The sequence below is a fragment of the Notothenia rossii genome (assembly GCF_949606895.1).
Source record: "Notothenia rossii genome assembly, contig: scaffold_496, whole genome shotgun sequence".
Lineage (NCBI taxonomy): Eukaryota > Metazoa > Chordata > Actinopteri > Perciformes > Nototheniidae > Notothenia > Notothenia rossii.
In genome coordinates, this window is record NW_027639496.1 from 1 (window position 1) to 17,057 (window position 17,057).

At 41.6% G+C, this 17,057-nt stretch overlaps 1 long non-coding RNA gene across 2 annotated transcripts; it reads left to right on the forward strand.

Moving 5' to 3' along the window:
• The first annotated feature begins 10,950 nt into the window (after nucleotides 1–10,950).
• LOC307027757 lies at nucleotides 10,951–16,767 on the forward strand. 2 transcript variants are annotated; one of them, XR_013804742.1, is made up of 4 exons: nucleotides 10,951–11,318; nucleotides 11,560–11,662; nucleotides 15,627–15,728; nucleotides 16,336–16,767. It is a non-coding gene; the product is annotated as an uncharacterized lncRNA (long non-coding RNA). The 2 variants fall into 2 exon arrangements; XR_013804743.1 differs by lacking the exon at nucleotides 11,560–11,662.
• Nucleotides 16,768–17,057: the final 290 nt, after the last annotated feature.

Here is a 17,057-nt window from a genome sequence, read left to right on the forward strand (position 1 = left end):
CCTTAAAAGCTGAGTCATTCAGAAGATCAGTATCTTTCAGTGGCTCCTTTAAAAATCTTTCATATTAATTCACTTATAAACATACACCTGGTTGATGTCAAAGCCGGCTGCTGGATGGTATGGGTACTCGAGAATCTCCTGATTACAAAAGCTTCCAGCCAGAAAGACCTTGAACTTTTCAAAGCAAGAAAAAGCTTTATAATATCGATACTCAAAATGTAGAGGTAAAAAAATACTATGTATTTTACCCTTTACTTTGGGTATAATTAATTTATATATATTATTAAAAAAGCAAAGACTTCACAATTGATCATTTAGATCAATCAAGTTTGCATTTCTTCTTCTTTTTCATGACATTACATTTATCCGCAATTTCAGATATTTGTGACTTTTCCAACTGTTTATCCTTATTTCTATCTCAGTATAACAGTTCATCTGTCGGTTTAGCTCTCAATTACAACGAGTCTGCTATTTCATCTAATAGTGCTTACTTTGTCTATTTCAAATATAATATTAAATTACTTTAAGCTACATTTTCCCATTTTGAATCTATAACTCAAAGCTTTTTCAACCAATGATCCATTGCATTTAAGTTCTTCAATCATGTATCTCTATGCTTACAGTTTTTCAGACACAGCTAATCACCATTACACCTCAATATGTGGATTTGTTCCTATAATCAAAATGTCCCATTTGTTAAAACAACTTGCGTAACTAAACTTTTTCCACACTCCCCTCAGGCATCTCCTCCCTGAGGTAGAAGTGCACCTTTTTGGAAATGAAAAGACATTTACATAAACCACCACATTGTGTTCCTCTCTCATCTCCCAAAGCTGCTAACTCCGCTTGCTTCATTCTTATCGCTGTTTTTACCGCCCACACTTTGGCAGGAGGCAGATCAGACATGATCTGCTCTGATTGGGAGATGTCTCCATTAGTGGACATTATTCGGCACGGACTCGTCTCACGGAGGGAACATTCATATATATATTTTTTAAGTCGTCCCTCGTCTGACTCAGAATCCATCAACCCAGTGGCATTTGCAAGAAAACCAGGGGATGCAAAACACCACTTCAGAAGGATTTCATGTAAAAGCAAATATGAATAGGAGATATGATGGAAGCAGTTATCTGTGCAGGAGGTTTTATACTTGTTTTGCACTGTTAGTCATCAAAAGCTGCTGTGGATGAGGTTGAAAATGTGCAAAAGTGCTAAAAGAAAAAAAGTGCAGTTATATAAAAGGATGCACCAGGATTTTCTTGCCTGCGTTAGGAGATTATTTCCTATGTGAAGTGAAGGAGGTGCAGGACGAGTCTTGAAAAGTTGCATCAGAAAGTTCAAAACCCCACAAGCTGCTGAGAATCACACATTATGCAACATCTCTGTCACACACACACACACACGCATGCACACAGACACACACCCACACACACACCATGTATACATCACTTCAGGGGACATTACATTGACTTACATGCATTTCCTGGAGACTTATCCTAACCTTAACCATAACCAACACATGCCTAACCCTAACCCTAACCATTTTGTCCGCATAAGGGAGGAGAGTCCCCACACATGACTGTGTAAACAGATTTAGGTCCCCACAAGTATAGTAATGCCACACACACACACACACACACACACACACACACACACACACACACACACACACACACACACACACACACACACACAACACAATGACAGAGTAAATTACCCAATTTGAAATGGTGTCGCTCTCTGAGATGCATGATAATCCTTATTCTGATTGATGAACCCCAAAGTGTTTGAGGTTAATTGATGGTTAATGTGGAAGGACATTGATGAGATGAATCCATGCTCCTCCTGCAGATAGTGTTTTCAGCCTGAGACAGAAAGGAGCACTTTGCTGCTGCTATAGATTAGGCTTCTGACTTCTCTTTTCACATACAATAGCCTTGTAACCAAACCTTTACTTCCTCTGTATATAACAAGGCCAGGGTTCTCACAGAAGACACATTTTACAGCGTCTACAGAAGCCTGAGCCATCGGCCTGTCACTGAAACCACACAAGCTAAAAGCTACGTTTTCAAAGTGAATCGAAAACTCAAATATTCTTGTTAAATGCTTTTGTAGGAAGTAACATAAGAAGAGCACCTGGAATCAAGCACCCTGCAAAATGTATAACTTTAATCCTTTTTATTTTTCTAAAAGAAAATGACAAAATACTTTTCAAAAGGTTGAAATGTAATGTTAATGGCGTAATTTCAACTAGTGATGAAGAGGACTTGTATTCCCTTTTAACACTTTTCCCTGTAAGAATGTTTTTTCCTGTAAGACCTTTAAAGGAAATATGTATTTTGGAACTTTAAAGGCAATGTTAAAAAAAGCAGATTGTCAGGAGAGCAAAAATTGTGGAGTTCACACACAAGGATGAAAACGAGGCAGAAATGTAATAATGAGCATTAATCCTCAGGAAATATTCACACTGCCCTTAGCTTTAGACCATGTGTTGTCTAAAACAGGGGTTCCCAACCTTTATTGTGCCAAGGACCGGCAGATACATAAAATAAAATGTGCGGACCGGTTGTCACTTTTAACTGATTTGAATATTTACTCACCAGCAGGTGGCAACAGAGGCTAATTGTATTTTACATCCTGAAGTTAATTAAAACAATTAACAACAATTAAAACAAAAAATTAGGACCACTTTACAAATATTAATATAATATACAATATAGCCTAATATAGGCGGCAACAGTGGCTAATTGTATGTAACAGCCTGAACAAATAATAGAACAATATGCATCCAAAACATATTAACACAGTTTAAAACCAGGATACAATTCAAACAAATTAGGACCACTGTACACATATTGATATAACTGAAATCTGTCAGTGAGAACCCTGGGCTTGTTTGCCAGCAATAATAACGTCATACCGGGGCGTTCGTTCCGGTGCACTCCGACAGCATTTAGCACTACATCGAGATTAAGATTAAACTAACTTCTTTTGGGAACACCCACATACCTATGGAGTTTGCCAGATGTGTGTAAATTAGTGTTCATGGTCATTTGAAAACAAATGCCGTTGTTGCACACACAAACACACCGAACATACACACACACACAGCGGAGCTGAGCAGAGCACATACACACACACATCATGCGCCTTTGTGACCGGACATTTCCTTCATACGACGAGTAATAGGGGGAATAATCGGGCCGTTCGATGTGTGTGTGTGTGTGTGTGTGTGTGTGTGTGTGTGTGTGTGTGTGTGTGTGTGTGTGTGTGTGTGTGTGTGTGTGTGTGTGTGTGTGTGTGTGTGTGTGTGTGTGTGTGTGTGTGTGTGTGTGTGTGTGTGTGTAGAGGCGTGTGTGGTTGAAACGTAGCAGCCTGCAGTGAAGGCGGTGTGTACGCGCTGGTGCTGCACTTCTCAGAGGCTGCCTCCTGATGCTGCAGCCATTTCATGAAGTGAAGGAGGCTTTACAACAAAAAAAAAATAGCTCTACACCCCTGGCCGCAATGCCCTTAAAATGAAGTCCGAGTTCGAAATATATCTCAAATAATGTATGCACTGCCATTCCCCCACAAACATAACAGTCTGCGATTAAACGGTTGTCTCCTGTGTGCTCCACTTCCTATTGGCAGTAACTTTCTCTGCGCACGAGAGGCTGAGACCTTATGCTAACCAATTTTGATTTATTTTGTATCTTTTGGATGAAATAATATGACTGGTATAGGTGCGAAAAAAGAAAAAAAATTGAATTTCTTTTGATAAAATATTTGTATATATTTATAATTCTGCAAATATTACGATAAACTCACAGCTATTTCGCGGCCCGGCAGTAACACCTGGACCGGGGGTTGGGAACCCCTGGTCTAAAAGGATACAGGCATCGCTCATAGCTTGTCCTCCTCTGCTAATTGTCCCCGGTAAAAAACAAAACATGAATGTGTTTATGTGCCTTATTACTTTATTAAAAATACATCTGATTTAAATGTCAGTTAGAGACAAATAAGTAAGGACCAGGCATATAGAGAAAAATGAAAAGATGATGAAGCAAATATATTCAAAGAAAGGAATGAGGGCGATTTGAATTAGCATTCTGTGTGTCCGTCTGAGTGTTTTACCACTTGTCTCTCAAGAGTGTGTAGGTGTCTGCTGCAGTGTGTTTGTGCACGCAAGCATGAATGTTATTTCTTTGTTCATTTGCTTTTTTTAACAACAGTTTTGATAAATACACAGATTTTAAAATTAGTTGTTTTTTTTAAAGGATTTTGAGTTTTTATGCCATCACCAGAGAATCATGCAGCTGAGTCATCGGTGTTAATTAACTTTTAACCTCGTTAAAGATATATTATTAATGGCCGTTCAGTGGGACCATAAAAAGCTTCCTGGAGGAGCAGAAGACTAAACGCTGAGTCTCTGGTGATGCTGCAGACAGCTTGAGAGCCTCGAGCGGGCTGCCAGCTTCCTGACTTATTGACTCCTCTTCAGCTTTTAAAATGCAGAGCTCTACAGCCACATTTGCTCACTGAGAAACTAGTGTCTCATTCAAGACACACTGCCACACTGGAGCCAGCTCAGTAGCAACGTTTTTCAGCAGAAAACCGCTGCACCCTTCTGGCCCAGCAGCTTTCTTGGCTTTCATCTTTTTGAATGTCCTTAGTCACATATGATTTATTATTTGGATAGAGTTGTATTTCTTTAGTGAGAACAACTAGTTCTACACAGAAGTTCATTTAATCATTTGGAACAGTCGTTTTTTCATCTAGTGAACCTTCCCGAAAAAAATACGAACGGAGACAGGTGGAGCGGATTAGGAGGTATAGGGATAAGGCAAGGGAGGGATGAAGGGATGAAGGGAAGAAGGAATGAAGGGGTGTTGCGATGAAGGGATGTGGGGATGAAGAGGAACTGCACCCTGCTAAAGCTGCCTCTGTCGTCATCCTGCTGAACCTCTCTGCTGCATTTGAAACAGTGAACCACCAGAGCCTTTTTGAGTTCATTTAGGCCTTGTACCTAATTCACCAGCACTTAATATGGTATGATCTAGCGTGAAGTGAATATATCTGCACTTTCCTTGTTGTTCGGAGTTTGAATCTTTATGGTTTTTGCACTTATTCTTTTAACAAAAGTGCCAGCTAAATATGTAATGTAATGGGTGTAGGACTGTCGGGTTGAAGGGATGGAGGAATAAGCAATGTCGGGATGTAGGGATGAGGGAAAGGAGGGATGAAGGGATGGAGGAATAAGCAATGTCGGGATGAAGGGATGAGGGAAAGGCGGGATGTAGGGATGAAGGGAAAGGAGGGATGAAGGGATGAAGGGATTGGTAGATTAGCCTTGATTAGAGATAGGGTTGAGGCGTGGCCATGCTCCTGAAGCTAAATTAACAAATGTACTTAATTTCACTAGTAAGGACCATGCCACAATGCTATGTTGTTTGCAGGTTTAATGAAAAAAGTAAGAATGAAATTATATCGGGGTAATGAAATGATAATGACGAATGACGTCTGTTGGTCTGGTCAGCGAGGATGTTCTGTGATCCGGGCAGAGGGAGAGTCAGAGTTGGGGTCTCCTGCGTGGTCCGGCTCGGGCTGACTATGGTCTCCCAAAAGAGTCAGATTAAATAGAGCTGTGTGTGTTTGTCTGAGATTGTTTAGGTTGTTGTGGATGTACTGTAAGAGTGGTATAGTTGATATGACCAGCGGCCGAGGACATGGATGGTGTTTTGTAGATGCTTCTGGAACCAGAAGGTCATTTTCCTGTTTCGGTGAGAAAGAGTAGACGTTGGTGTTACGTGAGCAGCAGTGTTGGGAAACGCCGTTACTGTAACGCCGTTATTTTTGGCAGTAACTAGTACTCTAACACATTATTTTTTTAATTCAGTAACTCAGTTACCGTTACTACATGGTGCGTTACTCCGTTATTTTTTTGATATAGTCTCGGCTTCCAGACGTTGGTGAGCGGCGCCAACAGCGAGGCGAACAGAGATGAGAACTGTACTTAAGTAAATGTACTTAGATACTTCCTGTGTCACATGCGGAGACGCGCTGTGGGCGTGTTTGTGTTTACTAACAAGACTATCATGGCGGCTGCGGAGCTCAAGTCGAGTTTCTCCGCCTGGAGATATTCTCACTATTTCACTTTTGTCGAGCACAAAGAAAAGAACGTTTTAGTTAAATGTAAGTTGTGTCTTGGCGGGTCAAAGATCCTATCTACTGCCCAAAACAGCAATTCAGATCTGTTGAAACATCTGCAGAAACAACATGCTGGGACGAAGCTAGTAGCTAAGACCACAGACCCAGACTCATCCGAAGCCACTCCACCTCCACCTAAGCAACAGCGGCTGGATTTGAACCGAGGGACTACTAGCCAGGGAAAAGTTGATAAAGCCATTGCATGGTATGTTGTAGAACACATGCAGGCCAGCGCCATATAGAGAGAAGAGTTACGACAACGGAAGTCCAAAATGCTTGATCGTCACGTGGTTCAGGAAGACTCAAAAGTTTGTGGTGGGACATTTGAATGCATGATTACCGGAGATAGAACTATGAATTTTGGTAATAAGTAGTGAATAAAGTTTTTGAGTTGCAATATTTATACAACATATCGATGTGTATGTAGTTACATCAATATTTGAAAAAGTTAAATTTGTGTTTTCACTCTCACTTAAGTCCCTCTCCCTTTGCCATCAATCCAAAATCACCTGAGCTGCAACATAATACAGAGAGGTAATAATCAACAGAATCACAAGGACATCATATGACTCTGCTAAAAACACTCACCCATAAGTTACGTTTTTGTTTACTGTTTGGAAGTCTCAAATATCCACTCTAAGTCCATATCAATAGCGATGTATCACAAAAATAGCTCTCTTCCTTATTATTGTGTAATGTTAACTATATTATACTAGCTTGAACTCAAAGATGGATATCCTCATTTCACCACCTCCACCCACTACAATCACACGCCCCAATGTTATATTTAACTAATGTAACTCCCTCCACCCCGGATGAAAACATGTTAAGAAGCCCCTTTTCTATAATTCCACAACATTATAATTAACTTATTATATTCTTTGCAAGGTCTTGTGGGCCACATAAAATAAATTGGCGGGCCGGATTTGGCCCCCGGGCCTTGAGTTTGAGCTGTGTTTACTCCTGTCATTCAAACAGGACGCGCTTGAGAGGGGGCGGGGCTTATATCCATGTAAATACTGTGGTAGAAACCAACTACAACAAAATGAACATATTTTACCGTGATTTAAATTGTAATACACGTTTCAAAATGATGCCGAAGTAACAAAATACTGATAACGGTTAGTAAAAACCATGAATTAATGCTTTGACAAGTGTGCAGACAAGACGGCAGGTGAGAAACCTTTTTAAATGTTTTTTTTTTTTCTGAATGGAGATCGGATCGATCAGGCTAAGCTAACGTTGTAGCTGCTCCGTCCACACTCACAACAACATGTTATAGACACAGATACAACAGCGACTGTATTCGCCATGGCACAGGCAGTCTGTCTTCGGTTCGTGTATAACTTTTCTCCAGTTTCTGAACAGATATGAGGAGCTGTGAGCGAATTTGACGCTCAAGTTGAAAAATGTTATTAAAGAGACTCTCGCGCACACACACACACACACACACACACACACACACACACACACACACACACACACACACACACACACACACACACACACACACTTTTGCATTTCAAAGTATTGCTTGCTCATACAGTTGAATGTTTGAGCTTCACTGTGCACTGCTGAATGATGTATGTACAGAGTTTGACCCTTGAAGGCTGTTTCTTGTGCTCTGAAATGGATTATATTTTTTACATATTAATAGAATTTTTGATTTTTAGATTTTATTTCGGATTTGTGAATGGGAGAAGTAGCAGATAGAAAACATACCTAACACTAATTATTCAAAGTAGAGTATTTCATTTTATATACGGTAATACTAAGGAGGCCTGTATGATGATATCATTTTGGAAATTATTGATATTAAAAAAGTGATTTGTTTTCCATGTCATTCATGTGTTTTTCTTATCAGTAAGTGTAGTTATTTATTTGAAAGCTCCAAATCCAAATGTTTCCTTCAATGGCCTTTGTGCCCTGGCATGTGGCCTTTGTGCCCTAAAAAAATGTGTGACACTAAAGGCCAAATGGCCTTGCCCCTAAAATGCCGGAATTCCAAGCCTGGCCGCGGCCCGAAGTATTTTATTATAAGTGAGTTTAGCCCGGCCGGAGGATTCACATCACAAGTCCAAGAGCCAGAGGTTCTGACTGCACGGGAGAGTTGCCACGTCAATTCTGAAGAACCCAGACCCATGTATTTAGCTAGTTCAGAGAGAATAATCAACATGCTGCATAACAAGATAGAATCATAACACCTCTATCAGCTGACGCCAAAAGGCAGGAACAGGAAGACAGAACACTGAGAGCACAGCAGTCAAGGTTACAGGTGCCTGTGCTCAGTCAGGACCGTTTGAACTGATACACTGGGTCAAAGTTATGGGCCTTGGAAAATATTTCCCCAACAGGAATGACGCTGTTATTGCTTGGGATAATTTTTTTAATTTTTTTCAGTATTTCCAGGTGGGTGGTACAAAACGCGGTAAAGGGAGGATTTTCGAATGAGCTGTGAGATGTGTTAGAGAGTACTTCTAGACCTGGATGGAAACCGTGAGTGAAGCCAATCGTGAGAAAATAAACAAACCAGCGTATCTGGATGATTTTTAAGGCAGTAGCTAGAACCGTTATTTACCTTAACGGGTGTGCTGAGGTGCCGTGCTAGTCGCTCAGGTGTTGTTGGGGCATCCTGCCTTACTGATAGAGAATTTGGCCTTCCACGTCTGCCCACACCCTTTGACACGGGGGCGTTGGCTGAGGAACGTTTGTCGTAAAGTCCTTAGCATAGAGGATAAACCATATGGAAATGAAAGTGCTGGATGAGAGTCGCTATTTGGAAAGCGTGTAGCATGGCCCCTAAGGTTACTGGACAAGGCACTTGTGCTACTGACTTAGCTGCTGAAGGAGGAAGGTAAACAGAAGCCGGGATGTTGTAGACTGCTGAAGGGAGAGCAGAAGAAGGGATGGAGGGATGAAGGCATGTATGTGCAAAGGGAATATTGTGAGGACTGGGAACACAGGGATGAGAAGAAGGTTGAAATTAACTGAGACATGCCAGAGACACTGAGAGATCAGGCAGAGGGGGAAATACAACCTGGTCCCCACCAGGGCGCAGGTGACTCAAGCTGTGTCCGTGGAAGCTAATGGAGGCCTGTGACTTCAAGGCTTCATAATGATTAAACAGTTGAACTTTCTTTTCTTTTCGATGAAAATGAATGTCGTGTTTTTTCAGGAAACCTTGTAGTTGGATGACAGTCCATTAAATACTTGTGTTTAAAAAATAATCTGGTCAAATGTATACTATACTATAAGAAGTATTTGCTTCAAAATGCACTTTTTATGTCTTTTATATGTGTCCCCGGTGTGTAAGGAGACTCACAAAGTGTCACAAAATACAACCCTCTCTCTTTTACCCCTTACCCACATCTCTAAAAACGGGGGTACAACAGAGCTGATCCAGATTTGCTGCGGTCATCACGACATTATTAAAATGTGGGCTGGCTTTACGTTAGATTCCTGGCAACAATCCGCCCACGCGTGGCCCAACCTATCGTCCCCTGTCAGAAACGTTGTATCAGAAACAATGCGTAACGTGTTTTGGAAGTAATATGGTCTGTGTTTACATTAGCAAGCATCGCTAACACTCAGAGCTAACGATCTACTGGAGAGAGTATGTGTAAAAAAGCCGGATATAAAAAAGTACTCACCTTGTGGTAAAACTGAGAGAGAAGAAGCATTTGAGCTCCATACTGTTTCAGAAATAATCCTTGATGTGTTTTGGAACATAATACGGTGTTTAATCAAAGCAGCGTTTAGCTGAGTTTCTACTTCTCTCTGCTGTAACCCTTCTCTTTGCAGCTCTGCGGCATGCACGCTCTAAAGGGGCGTGGCCACAGCAGCTCGGGTTACATTTGAAGCTCCATACCCAGAATCAGCACTTTAGTAACAGGGCTGAAATAGTATGAGACATACTACAATGGGGGATCTGTTTGGTATTTTGAGCAAAACACTTCAGAGACATGTTTTGTATAGATATGGCCTTATAATATATTGTTCAAATATAGCACTATAGGTGAGCTTTAAGTAAAAAGTACCCATAACTACCAACTGTTTTATAGAGTAACTGACTTCACTTTATATTAATAGAACATTACATATCTTCTATTGTGTGTGTGTGTGTGTGTGTGTGTGTGTGTGTGTGTGTGTGTGTGTGTGTGTGTGTGTGTGTGTGTGTGTGTGTGTGTGTGTGTGATGACAGAGACAGCTAGTGATGGCACTGATTGTGAAGAAGAAGCCTTCATCACAGTTGGCATAGGGGCATGGTAAAAGGCACACTGAGGGAAACACATTAATAACTTACCTGGACATTGATAAAATAAAACCCAAGTCATTGTTTGTTCAAAACAAATTTATTGGAAGTCTTTTACAAGTAACCTGCTTACCCTCTCCTTCAAGGTTGTGAAGGCCAAACAGAGCAAAAGAAAGAAGCAGCCTTAAGTAGAGGCTCAATCAGTGGGAACACCTGTGCTCAATTGGAGCATACCATGTAGTGCATGGGCACGGGTGGCACTTTTCTTGCAAGTGTAAAAATGTTATTGTTTGGGGCTTCTGTGGTCAGAAAGATATAATATGTTGACCTATTTTGATTTGTTGTGTTTGGGTAATTTGTCTTGCATTGTGAATGTGTTTGTAGATTACAATGACATTGGTTAGGGGTATAAATAGTGGATTGTCCTATGGGGAGGGGCTTAACATGTATAAAACCCTGGCCACAAGTGTTTTGGGGGAGTCTGACTGTGGCTGTAGAGCAGAGAGGTACCAGTTATATGTCCTCGACCTGTATGTATATATGAGGTTTTTGTTTTCTTCCTGTAAGATCCTTGTTACTTTGTGTTTTGTCAGCATGTTGGCTGTCAATAAAAGCACCTAAGGATAGATTTTTTGTGACTCTAGCCATCTTATTTAGTTCCTAGTTTTTTCATCAAACCTTTTTGTAACACTGATGCTTAAGTTAACAAATGCATGTGGTGCACTAACGTTAACATGCTAGAATAATTTGTAGTGTATCTCTCAGGTGGTCGAATAAGTCTGCCACATCTGGTTCTTCTTGTGCTCTGCGGTGATGACATTTCACATTCAACAGTCTCTGATGTGTCTGCATCTGGCGTGCATAGTTGATTTGTCTTCAGGTAAGTCAGGTTCTGGGTCCATTTGGGCGTCGTGTGGTGTTTTCCTCAGATTTCTCCTGTTGGGCCTTTAGTGCTGACCTGAAGATGTGACAACATCATAGGAACGTGGCTCACCTCTCAGTGCAGTGACCAAAGCTGGACGCCAACCCTGTTCAGTTTCCATGTGAACAGTACTTCCTGGTTGCAGCTCAGGAAGCGGCCTCGTTCCTCTGTCATAATACTGCTGCTGCCTCCTCTGTAGATTCTGGAGAGTGGAGTGAGCATCCTTAGGCACAGCAGGCTGAAGCACCACGTGGAGCTCGGTAAGGTGCTCCTGAGCACTCTCCCCATGAGCATTTGTGCGGGTGAGTATTGCATGCCTGTTACAGGTGTGTCTCTCAGGATGAGCAGGGCAAGATGAGGGTCTGTGTTCGTTAGTTGTGCTTTAAGAACATGTTTAACAGTTTGTACGGTCCTTTCAGCCAGACCATTGGACTGTGCATAGCCTGGGCTGGAATGCCCCCCCCTTGATTCTGCAAAGTTCCTCATTTCTAGACTCGCGAATGGGACATGGTCACACACTATCTCTTTTGGTATTCCTATCCTGGAGAAGACTGATTTCATTTTCTTAATGACAGTGTGTGATGTCTTCTCATTAATGTTAAGCACCTCAGGATATTTTGACAGGTAGTCAACCGTCAATAGGAATGATTGTCCTTTTATTTCAAAGATGTCAGTCCCTTTCAAAGATGTCAGTCCCTATTTTGAGGAATGTCGTGTGAGGTCAGCGGCTCCCTCTGGTTTCTGGGCTGGAACTGCTGACATGTCCCACAATTCTCCACCATTTGTTCAATCTCTCTTGACACACCTGGCCAGTGCCTTCTGGCAACTGCTTTTGTCCGCTGCATTCCTTGATGAGCCACATGTAATGTTTGCAGCATGTCACTTCTCATCGAGCTCGGGAGGATTATCCTGTCACCTGCAAACATGATCTCATCTATTACTGACAGAGTATGTCTGATAGGCCAGTATTGAACCAGTTTAGTGTGTACTTGTTTTCTGTGTCGTGGCCAGCCCTATCTGTGTGTTTCCTGCTGTAGCATTTCATCATTAGCTGTTCCACTTTTGCAGCGTCTCAGTGCTCAAAGCATCTGTTGGCTCCAGAGCATAGACAACTTTCTCATCTGTGATGTCATCAACTGTTGAATGTTCATCATGTGTGACAGCCCGTGAGAGTGTGTCTGCAATCAGTAGGTCTTTACCTGGTGTGTAGATAACATTCAAGTCATATCGCTGCAGCTCGAGGAGGATCTGTTGGAGTCTGGAGGGAGCTGCTCCAAGTGGCTTTCTCAGAATGCTTTCCAGAGGTTTGTGGTCTGACTGCACATCCACTCTCAATCCGTACACGTACTGATGGAACCTCTAAACAGAGGTTTAATATTTGAGCATAGTTCTTCTCTGTGTGTGTTGGTGCTCTTGATGCATAGGCAATTGGGTGACCCTCATGCATTAGACATGCCCCCAAACCATCTTTGGATGCATCTGCCTGTATGATGAGCTGTTTCTTTGGGTCAAAATAACTGAGTACAGGAGCTGTGCTGAAATCATCTTTCAGTTGTTTGACTTCTTCATCATGTCCGTGCTGCCACAGCCACACACTGTCTTTTCTCACTGTCTCAGTGGTGCTGATATGGTGCCCTCACCAGGATGGACTGAGCTAGGTATTTTACCATGCCCAGCAATCGCTGTAGTCCTGTTTTGTCAGTTGGTGTTGGCATGCCTGTGATAACCTTGATCTTAGCGTTGTCTGCTTTAACACCCTCTGACGTGACAGTATGGCCCATGTAGTTCACACTGCTCACCTTGTACTGTATCTTGTCTTTGTTGAACTTCACATTAGCCTCCTTTGCTCTGCCTATCACTTTCTGTAATATCTCACCGTGTTCTTTCTCTGACGATGCAGCAATTATCATGTCATCTGCAATGATGTGGATCCCTTGGATATCTCCAAATGTCTCACAGTTGCGTTGCTGGAAAACCTCACTTGCTGACTTGATCCCAAATGGAAGCCGTTTAAAGCGGTATCTCCCCCATGGTGTGTTAAATGTGCACAGTAGGGATGACTATTTATCTAGCTTTATCTGCCAATATCCATCTTTTTCATCCAGCGCTGTGAAAAGTTTCTAACCAGCTAGTTTGCACAGAGCTTCATCGGGCGTTGGAATGGAGTAGTGCTGCCTGAGTATAGCATTGTTTAAGTCACTAGGATCCAAGCAAACCCTAACTTTTTTTTCTGTATTTTTTTTCTGTGATCACCAGGCTATTAACCCATGGTGTAGGCTCAGTTACCTGTACAATAACATCAGCTTGTAACAAGTCATCGAGAGTTTCTCTCAGTCTGTCCGTTACTGCCAATGGTATCTTCCTACAGCCATGTATGACAGGTGTGGCCTTGGGGTCAGTGTGGATGTGATATTCTACAGCAAACTCACCTAAACCCTGAAAGACAGTTGGGTGCTGAGCTATGAGCTCCTCTTTTGTTGTGGGATGTTTCACTTCTATTGAGTCAATGTCCACTCTTTTCACCAGGCGCAGTTCTTCACATGCCTCGTTTCCTAATATGGGAATGGATGAGTGCCTGGAAACATCAAATGTCAGACTTGCCTGTGTTTTGGGAGTGGAGCATTTGAGTGTGAACACCCCTTCCGGCTTCAATCTCATCCCTCCATATGCCACCAGCACTGTCTTTGTAGGCTGCAGTTTGAGGTGTGTTCTTCTTTCACGTCTGGCTTTTCGGGTCATCGCTGTGAATACTTTCAGTGGCAGGACGTTGGCCTCTGCTCCTGTGTCCAACTTAAACTTCACACACATGCAGTCAACATTTACATTAGAATGCCACGACTGGTCAGCTTTAGACTTTAGCTGATCAACGCTCACTGTCCCAATATATAGGGCGTCTATTTCCGGAGAAACATCATGTACTGTCTTGTGATGTTGGGCTTTAGCTGACCTACACATTTTTGCATAGTGATTCTGTTTTCCACAATTATGGCAGGATACTCCGTATGCTGGACACTGTCTCGGCTGGTGTGATTTATCAGTGTTTGCATGTTTCATGTCTTTGTCCCATGTCTTGTGTACGTTGTATAGGCGGTGTGTGTGTCGTTTGTCCTTGTCGACTATTCTTGTGCACTGCAAGTACAGACATCTCCTGGGCTGCTGCATTCATAGCTAGCATTTGAACTTTGGCTGTCTCAGCAGCTCTGCAGATGTCTATGGCCCTTTCTAATGTGAGATTAGGTTCTCTTAAAAGTCTCTCTTTCAGTCTCTGGTCATTCATACTAAACACAATCTTGTCTCTGATCATGTCATTTTCTGTTGTATAAAATTCACAATCCTTGCTCTTTTGCTTAAGCTCTGTCACATATTTCTCAATCGTGGTGTTACCTGACATAGGATGTGCCCAAAACTGATGTCTCTCAAACACTGTTCTTCTTAGGCAGACAATAGTCTCTGAATAATGCTAGAATATCATTAACAGTCTGTTCATCTTCTTCTTCTTAACCTTCATCACCATGTGCGATATCTAGCGTGTTGTAAACTTCAAGAGCCTCCTCTCCTAGTGCATGCAGCAGTATGGCCACTTTAATCTTCCTGTCGTTACCGTCTGCACCACTCGCGGTCATGTAGATTTGGAAGCGTTGTTCCCATAGTCGCCAGTTTCCAGAGTACCAGTGGAGATGGTAATTCGAATTGATCCATCTCTCTCTTTTTTCTTTCTTCCAAAAAAAAGCAACTCCCGCTCTCTGGGGACCGCACCTGTTAGCTAGGCTTTAGGCTAACAAAACGTTCATCTGTTTACCTCCGGCAAAGTGACGAACTGGACCGACTTCTGACACCATGTAATAGTCCTTTATGCTATATAGTTGACCGCAGGTCATGGAGAGTAATAAGGTATCCGTAGACCTTTGTATGAGGCATCTTTATTTACTTAACAGATCTTCCGCCATGATACATACATGCGTTCAAGATGCGGGCTTGCATACACACCGTATCACTCCGCAGCCGCACCACATCAGTAACGTCCTGAGAGTATATGTGCGCGGCACTATATACTACAAGCAGAATATCTCTCTTTCTTCTGTTTCTACAAAAATGAATATTGCTGGTGTTACCTTGCCTCCAAACCTTATTTCCCACAGTGAGACATTAAGGGCTGAAGGGAAGATACGGCAGAGGATTTTATTTGCATTTATAAAGCCTGTCATGTAATTGTGAAACAATAATGAAACGGTGGTGTTTTATTACCTGTCCTTGTGTTTGCACCAGAGGCAGGACGGCCTCATGCAGCGCTACATCCGAGAGGTGAACACCTCCAGCCGCTGGTGTGTGCTATGGGACCTGGACGAGGACACACACTACAGCGTGCAAGTGAGGGGTGCACACACACACACACTCCACTTCAATTCAAAGATGTTATTGTCATATGCACATACTGTTGCTACAGTGTAAAAATGGCAATGAAATTCTTCTGACCTGAGCTCCTCGAACAATGTAAAATAAAATATTCCAAAAAGTCTATATACATGTAAATAGAATATGATATGTACAAGAACAGAATATAAAATTAAATAATGTATATTAAGACAAAATTAAATATTGCATCAAACACATGCCTCCAGTGCATGTAGTTGTGATAGATTTGTTGTTCTTTAAAAAGCAGATATTTAGGTAAAATGAGCATAAATACCAGATTTGTTGTTAATAGTTCACCATATAGCAAGTCATAAATGCTAAATTCATGGCCAATAAATCATAAATATTGGCATTAATAAAGAAACATAGGCCTTTTAGTACTTCACTTTTATACTTATTAACTCCCTCTCGCTGTTTAATTAACATAACTCATCAAACTCTTTATACAGCTCAGAGATTCCTAAATTAAAGCCAGTGCAAACCGCAGCTCCTTTCTAATTGAGAAGTATCTACTGAGACTCCATTATCATGACTCTATTAAACTTTTTATAATCCATTACAGCTTAATAGACTGACGCCGATTGTCCTTCAGCTGAGGACTCTGTTAAATGTGCTCGTCAGCATGCAGCCGGCCTGCAGAAGTGTCATTGAACAATCCCCGATGGCTCGCTAGCACCTATGATCTTCCCTCAGAGGACAGTAAAATGTTCCCAATGGAGTTTGGTGGAGCTTCATCATCAGTAGGGATTTCTTTTTATCAAAAGGAGAGTTCAAACTTGCATTTCCTTCATTTTTTTGGATACTTAATCCTAATCCAATTACTTATTTTGTGTTTTACTTCTGCTTTGAACCCCCATGTGCCTTGAAATGTTCCTCAAATGTCTTTCACCTTTGGGTTTATTGTTTGAAAAGCACAGTAACACCCCTTCTGTGTAAATGTGCCTCTGTGATGGATTTCTCTCCTTGTATACTTAATATTGAATAAAATCAAACTCCACCGCAGTCGCCAGATACATCTTAATGTTCAAATTTGAATGAGACACTCGCCAAAAACCTTGTTTATTCCTTGCTTTATCTAAGGATTCTTATTTAGCCTTATTTGTTGAAAATGAGTCCCAAAATGAGTGATTAGGTCAAATCTATATTCACTCTTTTATCTTCTATATATATATATATATATATATATATATATTTATATACACTCACAGTGCTGCTATCCCTCCAACAATCACTCAGGATCCCAGCCAAAAAAAAATCAAAGCACCATTTGCTGCTCGCTAAATA